The sequence below is a fragment of the Solanum dulcamara genome, chromosome 1, assembly GCF_947179165.1.
Source record: "Solanum dulcamara chromosome 1, daSolDulc1.2, whole genome shotgun sequence".
NCBI lineage: Eukaryota > Viridiplantae > Streptophyta > Magnoliopsida > Solanales > Solanaceae > Solanum > Solanum dulcamara.
The window spans coordinates 73,244,845-73,265,284 of NC_077237.1; the positions used below are offsets into that span (position 1 = coordinate 73,244,845).

Here is a 20,440-nt window from a genome sequence, read left to right on the forward strand (position 1 = left end):
TCACCTGTGTCTATATCATAAAATGATGTAGTGTCAAATGACGTCAGTACATGAAATGTACGGTCTATAAAATAGATGAAAGGAAACTTACTCAAAGATACTCAATTCAACTCAACTCAACTCATAGAAATCAACTCTGAAAATAGCTCTACTCAATAAAGAATGCAATATGTGTAAAAGAATGCTTTAAAAGATATGAATAAGTAAATATAACTCAGTATATAAAAATATAACACTGTACTGCTTGGGAAGTTTCTCTAACTGACAACCATCATTTATGAGCTAGTGATGATACAACGATCTATTGTCATTGTCACAACTATTCAATACTTTGCTAGGATAAGGGACGCAAAGTGCCACGACCCCGACCCGCCGTGATTGGTACCCACTCTAACTCTCTAGTGGGAGAATCATTCTAAACAACCCAACAATAACAATCGCAAAGTATACACAAGCTTAAAGATGCGAAAGCAGGTTTAAATCAAGAATAAATACTGAGTTCCCAAAAACTCAGAAAACGTCTAGTTATCAACCCAAAATATGCGGAAGTAAACACATCCTAGAAACTGAAAGTCGTTCATACCAAAAACTCTAACTAAATATCAATATAGGAAAGGGAAAACACTCCCAAAAAGAAGTCACAATACTAAAGCAGTTGTTAGAATATTTGAGTCCCAAACGAAGGACTTAGACAAATGAGAAAGTCCACGGCAACATGACAGAATAGATCACCCTTGGACTTGAACAAGATTTATACTCCTCTAGGCGAAGTCTCTCCGCAGTCGGCTGAATATACCCTGTACTCAACAAAAGGCAGAGCAAGAGCAGTATTAGTACACAAAAATAATGGTGTACTGGTAAGATCATGCGGTTAACCAGTAAGTGGATCATAAACAAGCAAACTCAACACAATAAGCATATACATATAGAATAAGTCAACCAATCACATGTTCAACAATATTAAGCAAGATCACAACTCAATATCTTCAACATGCTATAACTTCACGCAAGGGACGTACAAACAATCAACTTATATCGGAACATAATATTCGATCCAAATATGTGTCAGAAGTGATACCCGATCCAGTTTATGTGTCAAAATGTGACATCCGATACAAACATACCATATCACAAATATATTCAGTATTTACAGCATTATATCACAAGAACAGGTTCATCAAAAAAAAAGGACAACAAATGATCATTTCACATATAATCTAGCATGTCTCCCTATTCATATACACATATGCATATCATGAAGCAATTTAACAAGTAAATGAAATACATATGGAAAATAAGACCATCACCTACCTCAAATTCACGCTTCAACAACCTTATAATGCAATAGTTTTCCCTTTTCGGGTTCGTTCCTCTCATTCTTGGTCTAGAAAATAATAAAAACATATAAAGGATCAATACAATGGCCTAACTATCATGAAAAATAACACAATTCTCATCCTAGGCCAAACCCATGATCCTAACCCCACCCTAAGACTATTTTCCACCATTAGTTTTCAGTTCTAACCTCTCTCAATAATTACCAATCATAGTTTCTAAGTTCTAGGAATCAAATGATGAATTTAGAGAGTAAAATCCTTACCTTAAACGTGCAAATCTATGGGAAATTGATGAAAATTTCCCTAAGTCACCTCTTGAAGTCTTAGATACTGTTTTTGCAGAAAAAGACCATTTCTAGGGGGTTTTCTGACTTAAGTCGTGATTGTCCCACTCTGGCGGAATCCATCCTGCTCTGGTGGATTGTATAGAAATAGAGAGTTCGGAGTTTGAGCTTCAACCCCCCATTTTAAAACACACCCCATTCTCAAGATGTATTAAAATATACCCTTCACATCGAATCTGAATTTGGAAGTTTTACTCGCCCAAATGCGATTCTGTGAAGTCAAAAATATTTCGTATCATCTTGGCTATCAGCTTATCCAAATAAATTAGAGATTCGCTCTCCCAATATTCACATGGTCACCCTAGACTTCATCTAACTCAGAATTCGTCCAAGTCTGGCCTAGGCTAAATTTTTTGAAGTTACTACCCAAAGTTTTCTAGCTTGAAAACCTTTCCCATTGGCCTATTCCTAACGATGGGTGCAAGTCGTTATAATAGATACCAATTTATCCATCACTTGTCTCTGAGTGACTAACTAGGGAAAAACAAGGCTAAAGTAGAGATAAAGTAGTACCTATTTCGGCAAACAGTTGATGATACTTGTCTCGCATGTCTTTTTCACTCTCTCAAGTAGCTTCCTCTACCGAAAAACGTTTCCATTATACTTTAACCATATTAATCTCTTTAGACTTCAACTTTTGTATATCTCGATCAAGGATTGCAATTGGCTCCTCCTCATAGTGGAGTTCCTTGTCTAACAACACCGAGTTTTATTTAATGATTTAGTCCCCATCCCCATGGTACTTTTTCAGTATGGACACATAGAACACCGGGTGTACCCTAGATAAACTAGGTGGTAAGGCCAATCTGTACACCATTGGCCCTACACAGTCAAGAATTTTAAAAGGGTCAATATAGCGAGGACTGAGTTTTCCCTTCTTGCCAAACCTCATTACCCCTTTTATGGGTGACACTTTTAGAAGTACTTGCTCACCAGCCTCGAATGTCAGATACCTTACTTATCGGTCAACATACTCTTTCTGACGTCTTTGAGCCGCTAGAAGCTTAGCTTGGATACTTCTTACTTTATCTAGAGCATTCGTCACTAAGTCTACCCCCAACGGCTCCACTTCCCCAGCCTCAAACTACCCTATGGGAGATCTGCATCCCCTCCCATACAGGGCTTCGAATGGTGCTATATAAATACTGGAGTGGTAGTTATTATTGTAGGAGAACTCACACAAGGGCAAAAACTTATCCCAGTGTCCCCCAAAGTCTATCACGCATGCCCTTAACATATCTTCTGGCACTTGGATAGTCCTTTCTAACTGATCGTCTGTCTGTGGATAGAAAGTTGTGCTGAAAGTGAGTCGAGTACCCAACTCTTCATGCAACTTACCCCAAAATTTAGAAGTGAACTGCGTACCACGGTCTGAAATAATAGAAAGAGGCACCCCTTGCAGCCTTACTATCTCTTTTAAATAAATTCTAGCCAGTTATTGTACATTGTAGTCCACTTTAATTGGGATAAAGTGAGGACTTTGTTAACCTGTCAACCACCACCCAAATGGAATCATACTTTCCCAAAGTCTTGGAAAGTCCTACCATGAAGTCCATGGCTATTATCTCCCACTTTCATTCAGGAATGGATATTCTTTGAAGCAAACCGGTAGGTCTGTGGTGCTCATATTTCACCTGTTGGCAGTTCTGACACTTGGCTACATATTCATCAATGTCTTTCTTCATATCAGGCCACCAATATAACTATTTCAAGTCTTGATAAATCTTAGTCACTCCCGAGTAAATTAGTCCATTTACCCAGGGAACACAAATCCTTCCCCTAAAATAAAGCACCTCACCTGCATCAAATGTTGAGTCTTGAGCCTTGCCTATCAACTTTTTTCGTCTAATTTCATTTAAGTTAATATCTTCAAACTTCTTGGTCTTGATCTCTTTTATAAAATTAGGCCTTAGATCAACTCCGGTCATTATCCCACCTTTCTCTGAGATGCCTAGCCTTATGAGTTGGCCTTTAAGGCCTGAATTTCTTTAGCTAGAGGCCGCTTAGGGGCTCCCAAAAAGGCTAGACTGCCCATGCTAATTGGTTTTCAGCTTAATGCGTCTACCATAATATTAGCCTTATTGGATGGTACTAGATGGTGATATCATAATCTTTAAGCAAATCCATCCACCTTCATTGTCTCAAATTCAAGTCCTTCTAGGTGAACACATGTTGTAAGCTACGGTTATCAGTAAACACCTCACGCTTAACGCTATATAGATAATGTCTCTAGATTTTCAGCGCAAACACTACTACTGCCAACTCCAAGTCATGAGTCGAGTAGTTCTTCTCATGCACCTTCAATTATCATGAAACATATGCTACAACATTCTTATCCTTCAAAAACACAACACCCAAATCGGAATGTGAAACATCAAAATAAACAATAAAGTCTTTACCTTCGACCGATAGAGTCAAAATTGATGTTGTGGTCAGAAGATTCTTGAGCTTTTGGAAGCTCTCTTCACACTTTTCAGTCCACTCGAATGGCACATCCTTTTTAGTCAACCTGTTCAAATGAGTAGCAATAAAATCAAAGTTTTTCATGAACCAATAATAATAACTGCTAGTCCCACAAAACTTCTAACCTTGGTCACGGAACTAGGCCTAGCCCAGTTCTCAACTGCCTCAATATTTTGTGGGTCTACCATTACCCCTTCTTTTGAAACAACATGGCCTAAAAAAGCAACTGAAGGCAGCCAAAATTCACATTTAGATAATTTTGCATGCAACTTTTGTCTTTCCAAAACACCTAAAATAATTTGAAGATGATCTGCATGTTCCTGTTCACTCTTTGAATATACCAATATGTCATCTATAAACACTATTAGGGATGAATCTAGGAATGGATTGAATGCCTCATTTATCAAACTCACGAAGGCTGCAAGTGCATTGGTCTACCCAAAAGACATCACCAAAAATTCATAGTGCTCGTACCTAGTTCTAAAAGCCGTTTTGGGCACATCCTCAAGCCTGATTTTCAACTGATAATACCCGGACCAGAGATCAATCTTTCAGAAGATTGAACTACCTTGGAACTAATCAAAAAGGTCATCAATACGAGGTAAAAGGTATTTATTTCTGATGGTAACCTTATTCAGTTGTCGGTAGTCAATGCAAATTCTCATACTACTATTCCTTTTCTTGACAAACAACACTAGAGCACCTCAAGGGGAAGCACTAGGATGAATAAACTCCTTGTCAAGAAGTTCCTAGATCTGAGACTTAATCTCTCTCAACTTTTCCGGAGCCATACAATATGGAGGAATGGAAATTGGGAGGGTACTTGGCTCTAATTTAATGTAGAAATCTATATCTCGGTCGGAAGGCATACCAGGCAAGTCTGAAGAAAATACTTCTAGAAATTCATACACTACTGGAATAGACTCAGTAGAAGGAGACTCTACATCCACATTCTGGATATGGTCCAAATAGGCAAAACAACCCTGCCCTACTATTTTTCTAGCCTGGAGAAAGGATATGACCTTAGCTGGCTAAGGCTTGTACACCCCTTCCCACTCTAACATTTCCTTCTCCGGGATCTCTAGAGCCACAGTTTTTGCATTGAAATTAAGTACAACAAAATAGGGGAACAACCAAGTCATGCCTAACATCACATCAAAATCTGTCATGTCTAAGATCACTAAGTCAACCCAAGTCTGGTATCCCATAAACACAACAGAACAAGCATGATACACATGGATGACTATGACTTACTCTCCAACAAGGGTAGAAATATGAACAGGGGTAACTAATATATCACATAGTGCATCAAAACCCAAGGAATATTTCACAGAAACATAAGAATAAGTGGAATATGGATCAAACAAAATAGTAGTCATTCGATCACAGGCAAGAATAGTACTCGTGATAACTATGTCAGACTCCTCTACTTTAGTCTTGCTTGAGAATGCAAAAAAATAAGCCCGATCATCCTAACAGGCTACCTCCCTACTTGGCTGGGCTTCTCATTGACTTGTACTACTATTACCTAAACCCCCATGGCCTCTCAAATTTCCTCCTTGCCCAACCTATGGATTTTTTCTACCATTGCTCCCCCCATCCGCTAGGACCACTGCTCTGGCCTTTTGGTGCTCTAAAACTATCCCGCAGGGAAGAGGTCACTCCCTTCGTATATGTCTCAGCTTTCTACAATTAAAATAGTCGCAATCAAAAGACGGGAAGCTACCTGGGAATGATGCTTCCTATCCCTCATGGGCTGGATGGTTCTATGAAGTACCTGATAAACTGCTAGAAGAAACGAGCAGCATTGACTAAATTGGCCGAGCTGTAATCACCAGCCTGTCTGACCCTATGGAATAGGATCACTGAAAATTTCATGTGCACTTGGGCTTCTTAGAAAAATCTTTGGCTTGCCCATCTCTTCTCACACCTTCAACCTTCTTAACAAAGTCCGTGACTTAGTTGAAACTTCTGCTAGACGGAGTCATATGGACGAATAGTTCTTGTAACTCAGGGTTCAACTTCTTCACAAACAACTTGATCATCTCCTCCTCTATAGTGACCAGCTGGGTAGCATACCGAGATAATGCATAAAACTTGGCCTCATACACAGCTACTACTAACCCTCCCTGCTCAATGGCCATAAACACATCCTTCTTTATGTCCCTCAAAGTATGGAGCACATACTTTTCTAGGAACAAAACATGGAACTGAATCCAAGTGAGTGGGAGAAATACAGGCATACGATACTCCACATAAGCTTTCCACTACTGCTTGGCCTCACCTTGCAGCTGAAAAGTCACAAAATCTACTCCATGTTGGTGAACTATACCCAGATTATGCAACCTCTCATAACAATCAAGAATAAACTCATAAACATCTTCATTTTCAGTACATGGAAGACTGGAAGTTTGAGTTTGAGGAACCCGGTGATGGTTGTCGTTTAGAGAAACTCTCAACTGAGTAAGCATTGCTTATTATTATTATTATTTTTAAACTTGCATTACATATTGATATTGAGATAATGTTGAGTTCTGAGCTGAGTCTCCTGAGAGGATTTTTTTGATATCCGTCCTTATTTTTTTATCATTTTACATACTCGTATATTCTACGTACTGACTCATTCGACCTGTATCATTTTATGATGCAGATACAAGTGTTAAAGATCCTCAACAAGCGCATCGTTGAAAATCATTATTTTTCAGCTATTTGGTGAGTCATTCATGTATTCAGAGGAATTCTTTATCATCTTATTATTGTTGAGTATTATGTTTTTTTTGAGGTAGTCATGGATATGTCATTGACACCGTGTGATAGTGTTAGAGGATTAATAGACAGAGTTTGATAATGTAATTGGAGTATTTCTCCTTTGAAACTACTTCTTCTAAGGATTATTTCTTTCCTTTGATGTTGATGATGGCGAGCCCACATAAGTATTCTTATTTTCACTTAAGTCTTTCGGTAATGAATGAATGATGAGGCCAAGTGGTTCTCTCGGAGGCTAGAGATGGTTTCTAAGGCCGGCCATACCTAGGGTACCCTCTCGGGGCGTGACACACCTACTGGCAACTCCTCAATAGGAACTTCCACCCCAATGGGTGCTGCTCTCCCTCTGCCCCTACTTCGTCTCCCTCGCCTTCCTCTTCCTCTTCCACGCCCTCGAACAGTTGGATCTTTTTCTATCTCTACTGGAGCTATGGGACTTACACCATTATAACGAATGTTGACCATCTACGGACAAGAGAGTGAATGAGGTTATATATCAATTTAGATCACCAAATATTAGGTTATAGGATGAAGGAAAGAAGATAATGAAATATTTTCTAAAATCTTGTAGCCTCTCGAAGAAAAGTACAGATGTATCTGTACTGTTCTGCAAGACTCTACTAGACTTATTTTGGTACGACGAGATCAATGAAACTAGGCTCTGATACCAACTTTGTCACGACCCTGACCCTCCGTGACTAGCACCCACTATAAGTCTCCGGTGGAAGAACAATTCTAAACAACCCAACAACAATAATCGCAAAGTATGCGCAAGCTTAAAGATGCGGAAGCGGGTTTAAATCAAGAATAAATGTTGAGTTCTAATAAACTAGTTATCAACCCAAAATATGCAAAAGTAAACATATCATAGGAACTGAAAGTCGTCCGTACTAAAACTCTAACCAAATATTAGTATAGGAAAAGGGAAACACTCCCAAAAAGAAGTCATTATACTAAAACAGTTGTCTGAACATCTGAGTCCCAGACGAAGGACTAAGATAAATGAGAAAGTCCACGGCAGCATGAATGAATAGCTCACTACTCCTCTAGGCGAGGCCTTTCCGCAGCTGGCTAAATATGCTCTGTACACAATAAAAAGCAGAACAAGAGTAGGATCTGTTTACAAAAATAATTGTATACTGGTAGGATCACGTGATTAGCCAGTAAGTGGATCATAGATAAGTAAACTCAACACAATAAGCATATACATATAGATTAAGTCAATCAATCTCATGTTCAACTATATTAAGCAAGATCATAACTCAATATCTTTAACATGCTATAACTTCACACAAGAGTCCTCGCAAGGGACCTATAAACAATCAATTTTATGTCAAAATGTGAAACTCGATCCAAATATGTGTTGGAATGTGACACTCAATCTAACTATGTATTGGAACATAGCACCCGATCCATTTTATGTGTCGAACATGACACCCGATACAAATATACCAATCACAAATACATTCAGTATTTACAACAATATATCACCAAAAATAGGTTCATCATAAAAAACAGGCAAGCATGTGATTATTTCACATATAATCTAGCATGTCTCCTTATTCATATACACATATGCATATCATGAAGCAATTTAACAAGTATATGAAACACATACGGGAAACAAGATAATCACATGCCTCAAATTCATGCTTCAACAACCTTACAATACAAGAGCTTTCCCTTTTCGTGTTCGTTTCTCTCGTTCTTGGTCTAGAAAATAGTAAATACATATAAAAGATCAACGCAGTGGCCTAACTATCATGAAAAATAACACAATTCTCATCCTAGGCCAAACCCATGATCCTAACCCTACCTAAGGATATTTTTCCACCATTAGTTTTCAATTCTAACCCTCCCCCAATGATTACCAACCATAGTTTTTAGGTGCTATGAACCAAAGGATGAATTTAGGGAGTAAAATCCTTACCTTAAGTGTGAAAATCCATGGAAAATTGATAAAAATCACCATAAGTCATCTCCTGAAGTCTTAGAAATTGTTTTTATAGAAAAATGATCGTTTCTAAATTTTTCCCGACTTACATCGCGACTGCCCTGCTTTGGCAGAACCGATCCCGCTTTGGCGGGATAAATCCTTCTCTGGCAGGTTATAAGGAAATAGAGAGCTGGGATTATGATCCCCAATTCCCTATTTCACAACACACACCCTTCCCAAGACGTATTAAAATATATCCTTCACGCCGAATCCAATTTTGGAAGTTTTACTCGCCCGAATGCGATTCCGCAAAGCCATAACTGTTCTGTATCATCTTAGCTATTATTTTATCGAAATAAATCAGAGATTCGCTCTCCCTCCATTCACATGGTCACCCTAGACTTCAGATGACTCAAAATTTGTCCAAGTCTAACCTAAGCTAAATTTTTCGAAGTTGCAACCCGAAGTTTTCTGGCCCGAAAACCTTCCCCATTGGCCTGTTCCTAATGACAGGGATAGGTATTTACACAAAGTCATCTCTGGATCCAATAAAAGTCCTCTTTGGGGACAATGAGGAGTCGCCCAAATGAACGATATAGTCCTATCCAATGTTGGCTACGTAGTTTATGGGATTTGAGTTATCTGAACTATTACACAAATCGGTGCTCAATACTATTCCTAAAAATATAATTATTATTCTTATATCTCAAGTGAGTAAAAATACTCAATTAATTCATTTAGTCCTTTTTTGGACTTAGCTCAAAACTCAACTCTTTTTAACTCATCTATTCTACGTTTTAAATGGATAAAACTCAATGAATGCATCTAAAGCATAATTTAACTCCTAAACTCAACCTCAAAATAGATATTTTAATGTAATAATGCTCAACTCATTTATACTCAAAATACTCATGCTTAAAATGATAATTAAGGGATTTCTCAAATTCAAGCTCAAAATAATAATTAAGTGAATTCTCAAACTCAACTCATATTCAAACTCTTTCTCAATCAAAGATGAAAATACTCATTCTTTAAACTAAAAATAGTGCATAAAATAATTAATGCAAAAACGTTCACAAATCACTCTTTAAAAACTCCACCGATACATAAAATAAAAAATAAAATCTCAATTAGGGTTCATGTGAATGCAAACATGAATCGATACTCTCAACAAAACTCAACACAAGAAAGTCATCAAAGAATATTAAAATATACACAAGAACATCATGAAATTTATACACAAAACTTAATAAAAATTATAAATACTCAATAACTCAATTCATGGAACCTCGAAACTCAACTCAAATCAGGCACGTGGACGAAGTCAATCCACGTTATGATATGTCTTATATACTTGGAAGAATTAGATTTTTGAAAAACTTTGAAGAACTCGATGAATGCTCTTGGAACCATAGTTTTTCTCATTTTGAAATAACTTAGAACGTGTGAATTTGATTTGTCTAAGAGATTGGAATAAATTGGGAGGTTATAAGGATATAAGATAGGCTTAGGAAAGTTAATTAAGGGTAAAAGATCAATAATATCCTTTTAAGAACGTAGGAAAACCATAAAGATTTAAAAAAATGACCTTTTAGTGAGTCTCGTCGGCCATATCAGCGAGTTGGAGGTCTTCTCACCAAACTATTTGGTGAGTTACAAAAAGGGAACTTTATATCGCCTAAAATAACAATTTCTAGAGGTTTTTGAGTGTATTCGGAGAGCTCAATTGGCAAGAAGCCGAACCATTCGACGAGTTGCCAAAAAGGCAGGTGAACTCGTCGAATTGTCCGGTCCAGACATGATTCAGTAAAACAACCATAACTTTTTACTTCAAACTACAAATGAGGTAAATTTGGTGGAATTGAAAATAAGACACATATATCTTTAATTTAATAGGTCCCGGGCCACCGAATTCTTAATATTATGAGAGATATGGTTATTTAAAATTGACCCTTCTAAGATCTTATACGAAAACTTTATCGATAAAGGATCTTTGAACTCGACTTAATACTAGAGGTTTCTTATGACCCTAAATCACCTCTAATATACTTCAAAGATTTAGGAATTGATCCTAAAATATATATACAATTAGAAATCATCGTGTTAGGGTTTATACGTATATGAAGAATGGTTCAGATCTTACCTTAAAAAAATTGGGGTGTTACAAGTTAGGGAGTTATTAAATTACCTTTAGCACAAAATATGGTAGAAAATTGTAAGAAATTTCCTTAGATCACTTCTGGTCTCTAAAGAATGAAGTGGATGACTAGAAACAGTTTGGGACTTTTTCCCAATTTTAATAACGACTATCCTACCACAGCGGGACCATCCCATTATAGAGGCCCCACCCTGGCGGGATGCAAGGAGACAAAATACCCATATTTGAGTCCCAAGACTCTCATTTTACAACACACCCTCATCCCATGACGTTCTAACATCTATTTTTCGCGCCAAGTTTAATTTAGAGAGTTTAACTCGCCGAATAAGATTATGTAAAGCCGTACTGGCTCCGGATCGTCTTGGCTATCAACCCAAATAATCAAACTAACAATTGAAGTCTCGATACATTATCGAATTACCCTAGACCTCACCTGACTTAGATTTTTAATGACATGTCCCCATCATTATGGATAGGCCAACGAAAAAGGATTTTTGGGCTAAAACAATTCGGGTAGTAACTTCAAATTTTTTTAGTCTAGGCCAGACTTTGACAAATTCTGAGTCAGGTGAGGTCTAGGGTGTCCTTATGAAAGGTGGGGGATCACATTTCTAATTTAATTAGATAAGCTGATAGCTAAGATAATACGAAGTAATTACGGCTTCGCGAAATCGTATTCAGGCGAGTAAGACTCCCGAAATTTGACTTGGTGTGAAGGGTATAATTTAATACATTTTTGGAAAGGGGTGTGTTGTGAATTAGGGGATTGGATCTCAAACTTCGAGCTCACTATTTTAGTGCACCCCACCAGAGTGGGATTTCTCCTACTAGAGCAACCCCGCCAAAGCGGGATGGTCCCTCCAAAGCGAGGCAGTCACGATAAGTCGGGAAGAAACCCCCAAACGGTTTATTTTATTCCCACTTTGTTCTCTACGCACCAGAAATGGACTAGGGTGCTTTTCTATTGATTTCCATAGCAATTTATGGCAAAGGTAAGTAAATTACTCCCTAAACTTGTGAATTGATATCTAGAACCCATAATCTATGGTGGGTGATCTTGAGGGAGGGTTTTGTCTTAAAAAACTATGTATTAAATTATACCCTTTACACCAAGTCAAATTTCGGGAGTCTTACTCGCCTGAATACGATTTCGCGAAGTACATATGCTTCAACCACTCTTGCATTTTAGAGTGGTTGAAGTTTGAATTCGAGGTAGGTGATGGTTTTATTTCTCGTATGTATTTTATATACCTTTTAAATTACTTCATGATATGCATATGTGTATATGAATAGGAAAACATGTTAGATTATATGCGGAATGATCACCTGTTGGCCTATTTTGTGATAAACATATTCTTTGTGATATAATAAAATAATGAATGAAATTGTGCTTGTTGTATGTTGGGATTGAGTGTCACTTTTTGACATATAAATTGGATTGATTGTCATGTTTTGACACACATTTGAATCGAGTGTCACGTTCCAATAGAAACCTTGGATCGAGTGTCACATTTTGACACAACTTGAGTGTTTGTAGGTTCCATGAGAGGACCTTTATGTGAAATTGCATAATATGGACTTGTATGAACTGTGATATTTTTTTATTATTGGATTGGGTGGAAATGGTTAACTTATTCTATATATGTTTGTTCGTTGTGTCAAGATTACTTGTCTATAATCCGCGTACTAGATAACTGCGTGATCCTACCAGTATACTATTGATTTTGTGTACTGATACTACACTCGCTCTATCTTTTTTGAGAACATGGTATATTCAGCCGGCTACGGAGAGACCTCGTGTAACACCCCCTAAAATGTTGTATGTTGTGTTTCAATTCTCGATGAAAATGATACTGCTTCTATATTTTAGAAATAACTTTTTATAGAATAGTCCAAATTAGGTGATTCAAATTTTTGAATAATTCTAATAGAATTATCTACAACTTTTATGTAGACCATATCTTACGTTTCGAAAGATACGTAAGTCAAATAAATTATTTTTTATAAGACATGGTGTTGTGATGAAATGGAGTATTTGTAGAAAAACATCATATCGCATGGTAGGATATTCTAATTTAGTTGATTATTGAATGAAATGAAAGTATACTTCTATATCTATAATTCATATGAAGACACCAAATCTTAATTAGGAAGTTATCTTGTTCAAACACTGCTCTGAAAAAGGTATTCTATTAAAAGAAGGTTCATCTCACTAACCATGGAAAGATTTATATCCATTTGACATCACCCATGACATAAATAGTCCTTCATTTGACATCACCTATGACATCAATAGTCCTCTATTTGACATCATCCATGAGATCACAATCCTCCATTGAATTTTAAAGATCATCCTTTGTAATTCTTTTTATTTATTGTTAGGTTCCTTATCCACACTTATAAATATCCACCTTATTTTCTTATTTCATTCACCAAGTTTTCTTAATCAACTCTAGCTCTCTATATATTTCTTTACTCATTCTCAAATATATTTTTAGTTTTTAGTAGTGTAGAAATACTATTTCGGTGATTTTTATACAATGGGTAGTACACAAAATACTCCGATGAGGAGAAAAGGCTAGAGATTCAAGAATGCTTATTGAGTTCTTCAATTTGGAGTAAAACTTTGAATTCCAGGTATGTAAGGCTATTCATAGTATTGGATTGAGTTCATCCATGTGCCCAATATTTAAATTCATCATAATTGAGTTATAGTTGAGTTTTACCCTAATTCTTGAATTCTAAATAAGTTAATTCTTCTTCTATTGAATTAGATATATTTATGCATTAAGATTATTATTATATGTATCTCTCATATTATTGAAATTATTGTTCGTGGCTACTTTTCTCATGAACCCTAATTGATTTGATGTTCATGAATATTTTTACATGTATTTTGAGTAAAAATATTAGCTTTTAATATTCATTGACAAAAAGAGTGATTTGAATTAATACTATATATGCATTTTATTGACTTTTGAAAGAGCAAGAGAATTGGATTTAAATGAATTTGATTCTTGATGATGTTTTGAGCAAGATGTTTTGATGAGATGTAAATGATGGTTTGAAGTATAATGATTGATGAAGAGGTAATGAGATCAGTTTGATATTTTAAATAAAAGTCCAATAAGACTAGACGATGAGGTTAATATGAGCACATATTTTGGGAGTAGTATTGAGCACTGAGTTGGGTAAGAGTTTAATTGACTCAAATCTCAGAACTACATAGCCAGCGTAGGATAGAGGTTATACCTCTTAAGTCCCAAAGAGAGGACTTTGATGATTAGATTCAAGATGGTGATGTCCTTTATCCTGTCAAGGTATTGGGTGAATGTGGCAACGACATCACTTCGTTGTATCATCACTAGCTCATTAGTGATGGTTTTCGATTAGAGAAACTCCCAACTGAGTAAGCATTGCTTATTATTATTATTTTTAAATTTGCATTACATATTGATATTGAGATGATGTTGAGTTCTGAGTCGAGTCTTTCTTAGAGGAGTTTCTTGATATCTGTCCTTACTTTCCTGTCATTTTACATCTTGTACATTCCATGTACTGATGTCATTCGATATGCATTATTTTATGATGCAGATACAGGTATTAGAGATCCTCAACAGGCGCATCATTAAAGATCATTACTTTCCATCTATTTGGTGAGTCCTTCTTGAATTCATAGGAATTCTTCATCTTTTTATTATTGTTGAGTATTATGTTTCTTTTGAGGTAGCCATAGGCATGTCATTGGCATCGTCTGATAGTGTTGGAGGCTTAATGAACAGAGTTTGATAATGTAATTGGAGTAGTTCTCCTTTGAAACTGCTTCTTCTATGGATTATTTCTTTCATTTGATATTGATGATGGTGAGCCCACATAAGTATTCTTATTTTCACTTAAGTCTTACATTGATTAACGAATGAGTGATGAGAACAAGTGGTTCTTTCAGAGGCCCGAGATGGTTTCTTAGTGTCGGCCATGCCTAGTCTAGAGGAGTAGTGATCTTGTTTGGGTCAAAGGATGAGCTATTTTGTCATGCTGTCGTAGGCTTTCTCGTTTATTCTAGTCCTTCTTTCGGAACTTAGATGTTCTGACAATTTTTATTCTTAATGATTTCTTTTGGGAATTGCATTTCCCTTTCTAAACTTGTTTGTTTTAGAGTTTTGGTAGATGACTTTCAGTTCCTAAGATATTTTCATATTTTTCTATTGTTGTTTAGATTGTTTTCTGAGTTTATGGGGACTCAAAATTATTCTTGATTTAATTTTGCTTCCACAAATCTTAGATTATTATATTTATTAAGTGTTGATAGCTTGAGCTGTGAGAATGGTTCTCCCACCGGGGGTTAGTGTGGGTGTCAGTCACGACAGATCAGGATCGTGACAGATTTCGTTCAAGTCTGGCCTATGCTCAATATCACCAAGTGACTATTCGAAAGTTTTCTAGCTCGATTTCCTTTCCCATTGGCCTATCCATAACGATGGGGACAATTCGTTACAAATATATTCTTGAGGAAACAGATCCTCAACAAATGGTTTTCGTCATACTAAATGATACATATATATATATATATATTAGAACTGCAGAGCAAGGTTGGTGTTGGAGGTTACATGACGCTGGCTCAGCCAATCAGCGCCAATTATATTTGGACACTTTGAATTGGGATGTGCAGTTTTGGATAGACGAATAATATCTCTATAGGTGTTTTGCAAAAATTAGAGATGTACTAAAGTTTCTAAAATGCATTATCGTTGCTTAATGTTAAACGTGTAAAACTGTCTTAAGGAGAAGAATAAATCTTTTAAATTGTTGTAAAATTGGTAAGTACTTACTATTGTCATATGCTTTGGATTAATTTTTTACCATATCCTACTGTCGCAGTAACCGCTGCATAGGTTTCTGTCCTCTTTTGTTTTGTGTTTTGCCAACAATAGAAAGTTTAAAGACAAAACATCTCAAAATATTTCATGTTACAGTGAAAGCGACAAAGAAAACTGAACTGTGGAAATTTGACCTTTATGGATCAGAAGATAATAATTCGGATAAGTTGATTTAATTTCTATTCTATTTGTTATGTAACTTTAATTTTCATTCTGATTTAGTAATTCTGCTGGACAATGTTTGATTCTTATTCATCCTACCGTACAATAAGTTGGATGGTGTCGCCAGGTATTTTAGTTCTCGCACTGCCTCGACATCCATCGCATCACTGGAGAGGTTTACAACTGATACTAACCTAAACTTATTAGCATCTATAGATCTACCTCGCCAAGAAAAAAATCACTTCTAATAGGTTAATGCCAAAGAGACCAAGTATGCTTTCTACCTCTTTTTCCCTATTATAGTTGTGAATTAGTAGTACATGTTTGAAGTTTTGTTCTTCAAGATTATGAGTTTCAATATTGATTATTGTTTGAAACTATTAAAGAGTGATGAGGATTCTGTGATAAACTACTATTGGAATTGGTTTGAAAGTTTTTTATATATTGCATTTGTAGATGTGATTTAAGATGTAAAACTAACGTTTGAATTAATGCTTGTTTGGCTTAACTTATTTTAAACATTTCATAAGTTAAAAACAACTTATAAACTAAAAACAATAAGTTGAAAAAAATAAGTTGGGGTAGCCCAACTTATTTTTTTGGCTTATAAATTATTTTCTGCTTATAAGTTGCTTTAGATAAGCTAAGCCAAAATAGACCTAATTATTTTTTGTGCTTATTTTAAGCACAAAATAACTTTAAGTTGGTCAGTCAAACACTTAAAAACTGAAAACAACTTATAAGCAACTTATAAGTCAATCCAAATGGGCTCCTAATCATGATGTAAAATTGATTTTTAATCTTATTTTGTGTTGAATTCCTTCATATTTTTATGGATTTAGCATTCATATCTTTTTATGTCATACACTGTTAAGCAGTGGATAGAGGACTGCTTTGCCAGCTGATTGGAGCCTTATGAGGGCTGTGAGCAACAATTGGTGTTCTAGCTATATATTGGTATAGGAACGACTCAAGCATATTTGTGGCCTAACTAAAAGTTGATACTTATTTATTTTTTCAATTTCAAAAAAATAAATAAACAACAACCTTCAGGATCTTTATACCTTCGCTTTATTTTCTATGTGATGTTAATATTTTGATTTCATGACAGTGTATAAAAGTTTAATTCATGTCTATTTTCTCCTTCATTTAATGGGACAAGCTCAATCTGAAGCAATCAAAGATGGATCAGTAAGCTATGTTGCCTTGAAACAAAGGGCTAAGTTATATGATAATTTTGTGAGGATTTAGCGTTCTTACAGGGAGGATAAAGAGAAATTCTCTGTAGTGATTTGTTTCGAAAGGGCCAGGAGCAGGAAGACTCTGAGCAGTATTTATACGATAATCTGTTTCAGATCATTAGCTGTAATATTTAACAATAATTTCAAGTACATTTAGTACTTAAGGTAGTTGGAGATAATTTAATGTAAATGTGAAAACTTTTAATGTCACACATACAAAAAACAGAAAATGTTTAGTTTAAATTCCTAGACCTTTTAGATTCAAAATTAAATTAAACTCGAACACCCTTAAATTTATTTTTTGTAAAGAAGAACTAGAAAATTTATAGAAATCGTAACATTCACTATATTGAAACAAAAGTATTCTGTTACTCTCTGTCTCTCTTTACAGCGATGAAATACTTATTTATTATCAAGTGATATTAATAAGAAGAGCACTTGATAACTATATTAAGACAAATCAATATTACCAATCTAATACTTTATTATAGTGAATAATGTGGTATACTTTCTCCTCTTCCTCTTCCTCTTTCTCTCTCTAAAATCACCCCCTTTCGCCGCCGTGTGTTTACTTGCCAGAAAACTTTCAGTCACAACTTTATTCTTGTCTCAAAAGACTGAAAGAGGCAAAGAAAAAAGTTTTAAATCTTTTTTTAACTTCTTTTTTCCTCCAAAAAAATCAATCTTTTTTTGTCTACTTTTTATCATTTTTTTGCTTTTTTGTTCATTCAAATTTTCATAAATTTGCTTCATTTTAGTTAAATAGTTAATTATCTACAATACCCATTTCTCCATTTTCGAAAATTTGCTCCTTTTTCCTCCAAAAATTCGATCTTTTTATCTGTTTTTTTCCAAATTTTTTTTCTTTTATATTCATTGAAATCTCCGTGAATTTGCTTCCTTTTAGTTAAACAGTTAATTATCTACAATACCCATTTCTCCATTTTCGAAAATTTGCTCCTTTTTTTTCTCCAAAAATTCGATCTTTTATTTTTGCTTTTGTGTTCATGGAAATCTCCATAAATTTGCTCTGTTTTAGTTAAAACAGTTAATTAACTACAATACCCATTTCTCCATTTTTCGAAAATTTGTTCCTTATTTTGATCCAACGGCCAGGATTCGTTGTTCTCTTCTATTGTTGCCGTCGCAGCAAGTCTCTCAACTCGCAGCAGATCGCCGGACAGTAGGGGAGCGGTCATCACCGGAAAGCCAAGACCTGGAGTCAGCTCCGGCAACGAAACCGCCATTGTTGTCCTGCAAATCTAGCAACTACTGAGGCTCATACATTGTTGGATTTGTCAATTTCTATGCTCTGTCTTTCTGCTTGTGCCTTGATTTTTGCAGGTTCCTTCCAGCAAGTTAGCAAGTACTCCAGATCTGTTCTTTAAGCTGCTACTAAAAGTCATCATGTACAGATTCACTTGTCGTCGTCGACCGCTCTAGTCTCCCACACTCACAAGTAGAACAGAGAGATTTTTCGGCATCATCTAGTGATTTTTCGTCTTTCGGCGTGAACAGTGTTTTTCGATGTGAACATTGTTTTAGGTGTGAACAGTATTTCCCAGTGTGAACCAAACTCTTACAACTGGAGTTGGTACCTCTGATTCTCAGTTTTTCCGGTGAAGCTCCTTTTTTTTTATAGGTGTACAAATCTGTATTCCCGGTGACGAACAACCGCTACAACTCAACCCTTTATGCCGATGTGAACAATATTCCAACGTGAGAAGTATTTTTTGGCGGCAACCAGGTTCATTTCTATCGGAGTTGGTATCCCCGGTTTTTATATCTTTATATATTTATCCTTTGTTCATACACTTGTAGTTATATTTTGTCGACTTTAGACCCCTGAATAATTTATTAGTTCATACGCATTTTCGTGGCTTTGGATAGTGATGGTAGACTAGGGTCATGTTCTCGCTCATGGACGGGAACGAGGGTAGGGAGAGGTAAGTGGGTTAAAGGAGCGTCTAGACTGAGAATAGGTTCTTGGAACATTGGGACGTTAACGGGTAAATCCATAGAACTGGTTAAGATTCTAAAGAAGATGAAGATTAATATAGCCTGTGTCCAAGAGATAAAATGGGTAGGCTCTAAGGCTAAGGAGGTAGACGGGTATAAGCTTTGGTTTTCTGGTAAATCGAAGTATAGGAATGGGGTAGGCATTTTAATAGACAGTGATTTAAGGGATCAAGTGGTGGAGGTTAGAAGAGTCAATGATAGGATGATGTCGATTAAAATGGTCGTTCAAGCGATCACGATGAACATTATTAGTGCTTATGCGCCGCAAGTGGTCTTACGCGAGGAGGATAAGAGGCGCTTTTGGGAGGATTTGGATGAGTTAGTATGAGGCATACCACCTACTGAGAAGCTTTTCGTGGGAGGTGATTTCAATGGGCACATCAGGTCTATTTCAGGAGGGTACGATGATGTGCATGGGGGCTTTGGCTTCGGGGATAGAAATGGAGGAGGAATCTCACTTTTGGATTTTGCAAGAGCTTTCGGGTTGTTGATAGCCAACTCGAGTTTCCCAAAAAAGGAGGACCATTTGGTAACCTTTTGTAGTTCAGTGGCTAAAACTCAGATAGATTTTTTACTCCTTAGGAAGGATGATAAAGGTTTGTGCAAAGACTGTAAAGTCATCCCGACCGACAACCTTACAACCCTACATAAGCTCTTAGTGATGGATTTAGGGATCAAGATGACGAGGACGAGGAGGGTCGGGGAAGAACGACCTAGGATCAGATAGGGGAGTTTGATGACGGTTAGTGCCCTAGAGATGGTAGAGAAATTGAAGGATATGGGGGCCTGGGATAGTAGTGGGGATGCGAACGATATGTGGGATAAGACAGCTAGTTGTATTAGGGCTGTAGCAAGGGAAGTATTAGGAGTCTCGACAGGTAGTCGTAGTCGACATCGAGGGGAATAGTGGTGGAATAGAGAAGTACAAGGGAAAGTGGAAGCAAAGAAGGTGGCGTATGCTAAGTTGATAGAGAGCAAGGATGAGGTGGAGAAGTGGACGAATGGGGAACTGTATAAGATAGCGAGGAAGAAAGCAAAGTCGGCGGTTGCAACGGCAAAAACGATAGCTTTTGAACGCCTTTATGCTGAACTAAAAGAGAAAGGCGGGGATAGGAAATTATTCAGGCTAGCCAGGGC

At 36.4% G+C, this 20,440-nt stretch overlaps 1 pseudogene; it reads right to left on the bottom strand.

The window, feature by feature from the left end:
* Window positions 1–687: 687 nt before the first annotated feature.
* LOC129894053 (uncharacterized) lies at window positions 688–18,531 on the bottom strand (annotated as a pseudogene).
* Window positions 18,532–20,440: the final 1,909 nt, after the last annotated feature.